Below are 10,421 nucleotides of genomic sequence, written 5' to 3' on the forward strand. Positions count from 1 at the left end.
GTAGCACTGTGGCAACGATGACCGAACAAAGAACCGCCCAGCAAGGTCAAGCAACAAGGGCTGGAGCAAGTACTGTAATCAACCAGTCTGGGGTGTCATCTCGAACCCCTACACGAACCAACCAGCCAAGAGAGGTTCCGGTCTCCATTAGGAACAACCAAGTTGCCCCTCAAGCAGCCCGGAATCATATCCCAGAACTAGCAAGGACAACCATGAACAACGAGAGATCACCCCCATCTCCAATTAGGCATCTTCCATCACCTATTAGACATCCATCTCTAGCTCAAGATGTACTCCAACGAGCTCCTAGTGGAAACCGAGCTGGGGAAAGGGAACCTCAGAGGCTCGAGATGTAATCTCCATTGTTTTTTATTCTATTCATCCCCAATAGTTAAATTCTCTAATTCAACCATGGAGGCTCAAGATGTTACCTCAGAGGCTCGAGATGTAATCTCTTGTGTTCTACAAATTCAACCATGGAGAAATGTTCTTCTCTTGGGTTTTATCCCCTTATAAAACAATATTTCTTATGCAACACATTTTATTATTAATAAACAATAAAATCACTTTTTTTATTAATGCATTGCTCATGTGTTTTATTACATGATTATTTATTTAAATACAAATGTTTATAAAATCCTGAACCTGTGTAACTAGTTACAATTATAGTGACTAGGTCACAATGGATTATAATTGTAATTACATGTTCAAAAGAATTAGTCCTAAGATTAAATAATGTACACGAATTTCACTGATTTAGTAATCTACGATATGATCTACTGGTGCCTTATCAAGACATTGACCAAAGTATATAAGACTGTATGTATCTAGTTACATCCAACTAGGATCGACATAGATTACTGATAGATAAATAAGTATCGTTATTATCAAATCTAATTAGTGTTACGATGTTGAATGTAGGGCAAGTCGATCTCAATTTTGAGTGACAATAGTTCTATTAATTATATTATTTGAATCTTTTGACTTGTTCGTTAAAAGCTTACTCTGCGACATAGCCTATACTTACATCTTAGAGATTCAATGGTGTAATTGAATGAGAGTATTTATCATTGATATGAAATCTACAACTTCCGTAATAAAAGTGAAAAGATGATTTCCTTAATAGCTTAGTTCAAATAGTTAAATGAGTGAGTACTCATTTCATTAATTATGTTTACGGAATTATCATATATAAGGAACTTAGTGGGAGTTAAGGATAAAATACAATTGAATGGTAAAACGGTAAAATTCACCCGAATTATTAGTAGGTCATCGATAGAGGATTGACTAATGGTAATGGTTGTAACAATGGACAATGTATTTACGTTAGTGGAAATACATTCTATGAGTTCAAGAATTCAATTTCAAGTCTATAGTGGAGTCACGAGAAATTAGTAAGTTGTAAGATAATTTATTCTATAAATAAACTCACAAGAACTTATTGTAGCTTGTATTCATGGAACCATGGTCCCACATTGTCTTTGATTAAGTCAAGTGTAAATGTCTCAAATAATTGATTTAATGATCAATTTAGAATATCGAATTGACTAGGTTAAATTTGTGATATTTACATGAATTATTAATTAGAGAAAAGAAGAGAGTTATTGTAAAATATTGGGCATATTTATTAACGATGAAAAATTGGTGTTAATATTAGTAAATAACATTAAATCAAGTTTCAAATTATAAATAGTTAATTTCAATAAGGATTTAATTAATTAATTATAAAAATAGATAATAAATGAGTCTTGAATTTGAGTCCATAGGACCTTAAATTTAGTGAAAATTACATGTCATATAGGATTTTTAATAGATTGTGCAAAAATATGCTTTTTTTCAAGAAAAGTTAATCTATGGTTTTTTTTTTTTTAAATTTCACTTTTATGGGATTAGTTTCCCATATTTTTGTATAAAAGTTTGTTTATGCCATATTTTTACTCTTCATCAAGTTTTATTAATTTGGAAGGGTATGTTTGTAATTCGATTATTTTTTTTAGCTTATTTGATTTTTTTTTACATTAATTTTATATAACTATTTTTATATTAAATTTTCCATGGTTGTTTTGCAAATTTTTTTTTTTTTTTTGTAATATGAATTGTGTTTGTTATTATTTTTTTATTTAAGGTAAACATTTTTTTCCTTTTTTTTTAGGTTGTACGTTTTTTTTTCAAAACATGGGTAAGGTAACCAGTTACTTAATTGATTTTTCAAAGTTATGTAAAATAAAATCCTACAGCTAGCTTAAATAACATTTATCTAGAGGGGTAACCAGTTACTTGTTTGATTTTTCACATTTATGTAAAAAATAGTCTTGGAGGTTAAATAATATGTATCAGGAAAGGTAACCAGTTACAGTGATATTATTAACTTACTGCCATAAGAGGGGTAACCAGTTACCATAAGAGGGGTGACGAGTCACTCATATTAGAAATGAAAAGAAACATCACATTTGAAGGAAAAAAGAAGAAGAGTAAGTATGATTTAGTAACCTAGGTAACCAGTTACCATATAGAACCCAGAAATATACACACATATCAAAATGTGAAGGTAACCAGTTACATCCTGAAATATACAAAAAAAGAACGTGAAGGTAACCAGTTACCACAGATCTGAAGATAGAAAAAAAATAGATCTGACCACGAACCAACCTCCTCCCTCGCCTCCGACCACCACCAGAAACCCCCATCCCCTGCGCACAAAACCTCGTCGCAAACCCAGCCATCCTCGTCGTTTTGCCCAGGCTCCACCCTTCTTCCTCACCTCCGACCACCACCAGCACATCCCTCACCTCAGCCTATCCCCGTTGTTTTGGATTTGCGGGCTCGCGAATGGAATTGCGCAGAGATGCGCGGATTGAGGTTGTGTTGGTCGATGGTGCGGCTGGGGTGTTCTTGGCAGGTGGTGAGGGTGGGTGGTCGGAGATGATGGTGGAGATGGTGAGGCAGCCAAGTAGAGGAGTGGCTGGGTTTCACGGAGGTGCGGCTGGGGTGTTCTTCGCAAGTGGTGAGGGTGGGTGGCGGGAGATGATGGTGGAGATGGAGAAGCAGCTGAGTGGAGGAGTTTTGGCTATGGTGGAGATGGTGAGGCAGCTAAGGCAAAATGAAAGAGAAGATGTGGCTTGGCTGAATGAGTTTTGGCTATGTTAATTACCATAGTACCCCTCCTTTTGCTGATTTTTTTTTTATTAATTTTGATTTCCAATATGGGATTAATTTTCCCATAATCTAAGTTTTTGTTAATTAAATTTTCCCATACAAATTAAAGAAAGTTTAACTCTCATATTTTTGCACATTGATGGCTAAAAAGCCATATTTTTTAAAAATTCCCTTAAATTTAAGATAGACATCATGAGTCCAACCCTCATGGTGTGGGACAGCAATGATAGGGAATGTTTATATTTTATTTTACAATTAATTTATATAAGAAAATAAGCCCATGGATGTGTCCATAAATAGAATGTTATAGCTAGGGATTTTAGAAGACAAATTTTAGAAAGTGCTCAGTCATAAAAAAACCCTAGAATTACACTTTTCTAGCCACACACCATTTTTCTCTTCTAGATCTCTATCTCATGTGTTGAGAAAATTGCCCACAATAGTTAGGCTTGATCAAAGATTGGCGAGGAAGATTGTGGTTGTGTTCGTTTTTCAGTTCTTGGCATTTCCTAGCAATAAAAAAAATGACAAAAAGATAGAGAATTGAAAGGGCGAAGTCTTATTAATTCTATTGCACATAAGTAAGTAGTTTACTTTATCTGCATGTTTATTATTTAATTTCAATATATGCATGTTCTAGGATCTCTATTTATTTTTGATTAAATTAGAAATCACATGATAATAAACAATATCATGTATTTGTTTTTCGTACAATTGATCTCAAAGCTCTAGGTTGCTAGTTTATTATTATGTTCTTGAATATGTATGATTGAAATTTTGACATGCTTGGTTAAAAATGGGATAGTTGCATATATTAAAAACATGTGTTAGGGTTTATGTGTTCTTGCTAAAAAAATTGATTATTTTTAGTGTGACTCAATTTTTATAAGTGTTTTATTTAGATTTATAAAACCTCTAAAAATTGTACTAGAAACATGTTTTGGAAATTACACAATTTTTTTTTATAAAAAATTATATATTCTTAAGTTTCGAAATTAAATGAAAATCATATAATATTTCGAAAAAAATTAGATGAATATTAGATATTTTCATAAATTTTGAAATTAGATGTAAACCATATAATATTTTGAAAAATTAGATGAAAATTAGATATTTTCAAATTTTGAAATTTGTTGATAAAAAAAATCTAAGTTGTTTTTCGATTTAGCTAGATTTTACAGTTTGGATATTTTTTAAAATTTTGTGGTTAGATATTTTGAGCATCATATTTTATCTTACTAAAATAAGTTTTTAAAATATAGATATTTTCCAACAAGAAAAATAATTATTTAATTTTATTAATTAGTTAAGATTTTTGTTAGATGAATCCTATTATTTATAACAATATTGTTTATTTTGGAAATAAATATCAGAAATGAGTAATATGCCATATAGAATAATATGCTAAGCACTTCCAATTATCAACATGTCATCCCTCATTATATTTGACATTTTTGCAATAGGGCTTAGATGTATGTTATAGTGAGGCCCGCCTTGGTGGGTTGTTGTAGACATTCCTGGGAATCAGTGAATAAGGCACGGAGCTGAGGGCAGTTCTGACCGACCGACTAACATGCTGTTGATGACCCCTGTGATGACCAGTGGGCTGAGCACTTAGGTGGTTTCGCTTTGAAGGCACAAAACTCGGAGTGGCGGTCCTGATAGAATGACTAGGTTTAGACTGGCTATTCTTGTGGGACTTATGAGACCCAATTTGACTCTTTCTGACATTAACGTTGGTTGCAAGATGGGATAACCGAGCCAAAACCTCCTCAATTTGCATGTTTTCCCTAGCGAGATGGCTCCTTAATTGGGCATTTTCCATCTCGACGGAAATCAAATATCCTAGATTAGGATTTGGTGGGAGTGACGCCAAACTCACAGCGTTGTCCTGACCCACCAGTTGTTTTCTAGAACGTTGTTGAACATCTAGGCCCCTTTTAGCACGAATAGCAGTATGATGGGCCTTCTACCCACCAGGCTGTTCCATCTCATTGTCACGCAGCGATCGAGTGAGCACCATGATGAATGTCGACTGAAACTTGTGGAGCACTAATTTCCTCTCAATGAAAGCATCAAACTGTTGACACGGTTTTTTGCTAACAGTAGATTAAGAAATCAAATAGGGAGATTAGTGCTAAATTATAAACCGTAACGAAAATAAAAGAACCCTCTCGTACACACACAACTTTTACATCGTTCAGTGGTTAAAATCCATGTAGTCCAAGAGACAGTATTATTGCTTTTCTCTCTCATTTTCTGCAGAGTTTTAGTAATACAAAAATGTCGTCCCCTTCCCTGTCCATTATCCTTGATATTTATAGAAGAATTTCCTGGACAGGTTTGGTTAACCGCGTGAATAAATAAGGTATACATTTAATACAGATTATTCCCATTTACATTGAGATATGATTTGATAACAGAATATAATATACTCCTGCAATCTTAGATAATAAATTGTAGATATGCAATATAGCCTAAGCATTAATGAGCGTATAAGGAGCCTCTGAATCTCTTGGGATCCTTCAGTATGTGTTCTGTCCAGGTTTCCACGAGCTGAATATCTCACCCGAGCTTATGTTCAAAGATTATTTGCACCTTAGCTCGTATTAAGCTCAGAGTGCCCAAATTTGGATATGGCCATTATAGGTCTCGAACTTGATTGTTATCTTGAGAGGCGGTTCGATAATAACCTATAGATCGATTGAGTCTCGAGCTGCTCACATCATTGTTAACCAAATATCTTACCTGTCTATTTTTCCACATATTCATCTATCGTTTGTACCCGAGCTGAGTAATTGAATTTGTGCTAATTTTAGGGTACGACAAAAGCAATGTTTGAGTTTGGTACGCTCACATTGTCTAAAACAGGAATTTTGTGGGGAGGGAATATGCTTGTGATAGAATGATAAAATTGTGTATTCGCGACAATGTTAATAATAGAGATATTGGCGGAGAAAATACTCAAATTTTTTCAATTATTAAACTTTGCTACCCAAATGTTTTTTTACATAGTCGTTAGTATCCACTAGTAACGTCTGACACATGTGTATATGTGTCACGATTTCATTGGCTCCCATCATTTTAATGATTTAAAATTAAAAAAATAAAATATCCAAAATATATTTAAATTAATATAATCTAAATTAACATGATCTTAAGACTAAAATAAATCTTAAAATTAAATAAAACTATATGAAAAACATCCCATCAAAAATTGATCACCCATACACACGCACATCAAATCTCTTCTTCCCCATCCTCTCTACCCTCAATCTTCTCCAGCTGACCTATAGTAGCAATTAGAAGAAAAAATTAGAAACCCAGATATGGGTAAAGACGATGAGGGATAGATAGAGACCACCTTCAGATTCTTGGACGAAAGTGAGGAGGGTTCGATAGAGGCAGCGCTTAGATGAGATCTAGGCAAGGGAGATGCTCTAGATCTGGGTTGGATGAATGGATTCCTCCCTCTCCTTCGTTTTCCTCTACTTCTCCTTTCACGTCGGCGACTTGAAAGACGACATGAGTTGATGCCGGGGTGGGTTTCTGGTTCGGCATCATTGGGCTGAGATCTGAGGCAATGAAGTGGATGAGCAACGGCTGGATATTTGAATCATTTGGATAATAACGTGTCTTTGATTTTTGGTTATCTGACATCGTTCAAATCTTTGAGTTTGAGTTCATTGGTTTTGGTGTTGTGGATTTTCCTCATTTTTTACATTGTTTGTAACTTTGTATCTGAGATTGGGTTTATCTATTTTTTTGTTCTATAATTTTTCTGCAATTGATTTTTGGTTAAGAAGTGTTGTATTGATAACTGATGCAAGAATTTGACTTAGTTTTTTTTATTTTTTTTTATATTCCTATGGTTTGTAATTTCAAGTTTTATTTTAGTTTTATGATTTAGCTAACTTAGTTTATATTAATTTAAATTTAAATTTTCATTTTAAATATTTTTAAATATTTTAGGTTTTTTTTCATTTTAAATTATATTTTTTAATTTTCAATTATTTTTAAATAATTGTATGATATTTAAATAATTAAAATAATGGGAACCAATGAATTCGTGACACATGTACACATGTGTCAGTGGGTGCCAATAACTGCACCAATTTATGGATCGAATATATTATTGCTGCCAAAAATAGATTTGGATATTAAAGTGTAATAATTGAAAAATATTTGAGTATTTTCGTCGCCAATATCCTTTAATAATAATAAGTCATCCTTCTTATAACGTGATTGACGTTATTTCTATATTTGTATGGTATAATAGATTTCCTCATATAGATTATAGTACAATTAAATGTTTTGTAAATGATTTTTTATAAATGTGAATTATGTGTTAAATTAAAGAGGGCTAAGAAACATTTTCTTAGAGTTGAAAGATTTAAAATTTGCTTGATTTAATACATAGAGATTTATATAACTTGAATGACATGTTTACAAGATAGGGAAATAGACACAATTCGTAACCGTTTTAGATGATTACTTTAGGTTTACATTTGTATATTTACTTAAGATTAAGGATGAGACATTTAATTATTTTAAAATCTATACAGCCGAAATAGATAATCAATTGGAAAGGAAAATCAAAATTCTTAGAAGTGATAGAGGTGGTGAAGATTTTTCAAATGATTTTAATTTGTACTGTGAACGTGGCATTACAAATTAATGTATTGCACCTTAAGATGATTAATGTTATGTTTTTATATGCTAAATTGAATTATAACTTGTTAGGTGATGCTTTACTTGTTGCATGTCATATATTAAATCTCACTTATATGAAAAAAGAATAATATGTCTCCATATAAGTTATGGAAAGGAAAAAAGTCTAATAAACGCTACTTAAGAGTGTGATGGTGCATTGCTAATTGCAAGAGTATGGATCCTAAAAGGACCAAATTCAGTCCAATTGCCATTAAGTGTATTTCTTTTGGCTATGCATCAAATAACAAAGCTTATAGGCTAATAAACTTGGAGTTTAATGTAATAATTGACTAAAGAGAGATGTAATTTTTTAAGAACATGTTATATAGTGATAGCAACTCTAAAGAACCCAAATGAAGAATCTCAAGAGGAGATACCTTTAAAGTTTGTTGAGCAACCTATATCATTCTTAAATGGAGACCTCGATGAGGAGGTCTATATGGATCAACCACAAGGTTCTGTTCAAAAGTGTGTAAGCTTATTAAATTGTTATAGAGTTTAAAGCAAGCTCCAAAACAATGACATGAAAAGTTTGATCAAACTATTATTTTAAATAGATTTAGACACAATAATGCGAAGAAGTGCTTATACTCTAAGATTGCAATATTGATTATGTCATCTTAGTGTGTCTATATGGTGATGATATGTTGATTTTGAGTAATGAGATTAGAGGTATAACAGAAACAAAGATGTTTATTTCTTTCACTTTTCAAATGAAGGACCTTGGAGAAGTCGATACCATATTGGTAATTAAAGTGAGATGATATAGTGGGGATCATGCCTTAAGTCAAGCTCACTATGTTGAGAAAGTGTTTGATAAATTTATTCATCTCAAAATCAAATAGGCAAATGCATCATTTAATTCAAGCATCAAGCTTAAAAAGAATAATGGTAGAGCAGTGACTCAAATTGAGTATGCAAGAGCAATAGATAGTCTAATGTATGTTGCTCAATGTACAAGAACATGCATTGCATTTGTTATTGAGAGAGTTTTAGGGTTCCTAAAAAGGATCAAGAAACTTAATCTTCATTATTTAAAGTCTCCTAAGATACTTGAATGATATTTAGACATAAGTTGGATATATGGAGTATGATATAATCTATCTACCACAGGTTAATGTTGGGAAAACTTATACATGATCTTTATTTATTTTCATGTAAATCTAATATTAAGCAAATTAATATGAGATAACCTAGAACATGTTTCTAAAATTGAATTCAAAGAGAAACAATGATAAGAATACTTACAGTATACATAGCGGAATGAATGAGTCATTCCTCCAGTTTCTCTAACCCTTGTGTCCTTTCTGTCGCAGAGTATTACCAAGAAACTGAACCGATCTTCTATTATCTTCACAGTCTTCCAAAGTATCCTTAGAATCACCTAGACTAGAGTGGGAAATTCTCAAGACATGAGATAGATACAAAGAGAAGAAAAGAAAATAACAAAGAGGCTTAGAAAATGACTTCTGTTTAGAGAGAATATAAAAACTATCAGAAAATCTGACTTGTGACTCATCAAACTTATCTGTCGTCTGTCTAGACTTCTCTCCAAGCACTCATTTTATAGACTCAATTAGGCCATTTAATTTAATTAAAAAAATCAATAAAATAATAGCCAATTAATAGCCCTAGGTTGAAATTATCATGGGCTTTAGGCCCGTAAAATTTCTCATTTGATTATAAGCCCATTGGACTTAAAATCAAGGCATGTATTATATTCTATTGATTTAATTAATTAAATAATTATTAAAATACTTTATAAAATTAATTATTTATAATTTGAACCTTGATTTAAACTTATTTATTAATTTAGATACCAATTTATCTTAATTAATAAATCTGCCATAATTTCTCTTTTCTTTTCAAAATTACTTGACTCTGTGAAATTGACCTGGTCAACTTTGATAATTCTAATTGATAATTAAATCAATTAATTGAGACTATCTAGATGGTTTTATCCAAGGTACAATGGGGACCATGGGCCTATGAAATCAAGCTCCAATAAGTTATCATAAATCTAACAAATAAATTTACTAACTTATTAATTCCTCGTGACTCCACTAAAGACTCGGAATTGCACTCTTGAATTCATAGAACACTCTATAACAAATATAGATACGCTATTAATTATCCATTGTTACAACCATAATTGTCACTCAATCCTCTATAGACGGTCTACAATGAGATGAGACTAAAACATCATTTTACCCCTCATTGTATATTATCATTTAAACATTTAGTTCATTGTAAATGATATTTCAGTAAACTAATTTAATTACTGAAATGAGATCTCTATCATTTAACACATTGAACCAAACTAAAAGGAAACCATCGTTTCACTTCTTCATCAGAAGCTATAGATGTTCATATTTATGATTAACACTCCCACTCAATTATACTACAGAGTTATCAAGATGTAAGTATGAGCTAGTCCGTAGGGTAAGCTAGTAACGAACAAGTCAAAGAACTCAAATAATACAACAAGTTAGAATACTAACCACTCAGAATTGAGATAGAATTGACCTATGGTCAACTATATGATATGAATA

General features: G+C 32.1%; 1 long non-coding RNA gene across 1 annotated transcript; it reads right to left on the bottom strand.

Annotated features, from left to right (window-relative positions):
* Window positions 1-6,313: 6,313 nt before the first annotated feature.
* Window positions 6,314-7,110, bottom strand: LOC133816218 (uncharacterized). Its single transcript, XR_009885086.1, has 2 exons — window positions 6,521-7,110; window positions 6,314-6,446 (listed from the first exon to the last, which is right to left on the bottom strand). It is a non-coding gene; the product is annotated as an uncharacterized LOC133816218 (long non-coding RNA).
* Window positions 7,111-10,421: the final 3,311 nt, after the last annotated feature.

Source organism: Humulus lupulus, chromosome 2 (assembly GCF_963169125.1).
Source record: "Humulus lupulus chromosome 2, drHumLupu1.1, whole genome shotgun sequence".
NCBI lineage: Eukaryota > Viridiplantae > Streptophyta > Magnoliopsida > Rosales > Cannabaceae > Humulus > Humulus lupulus.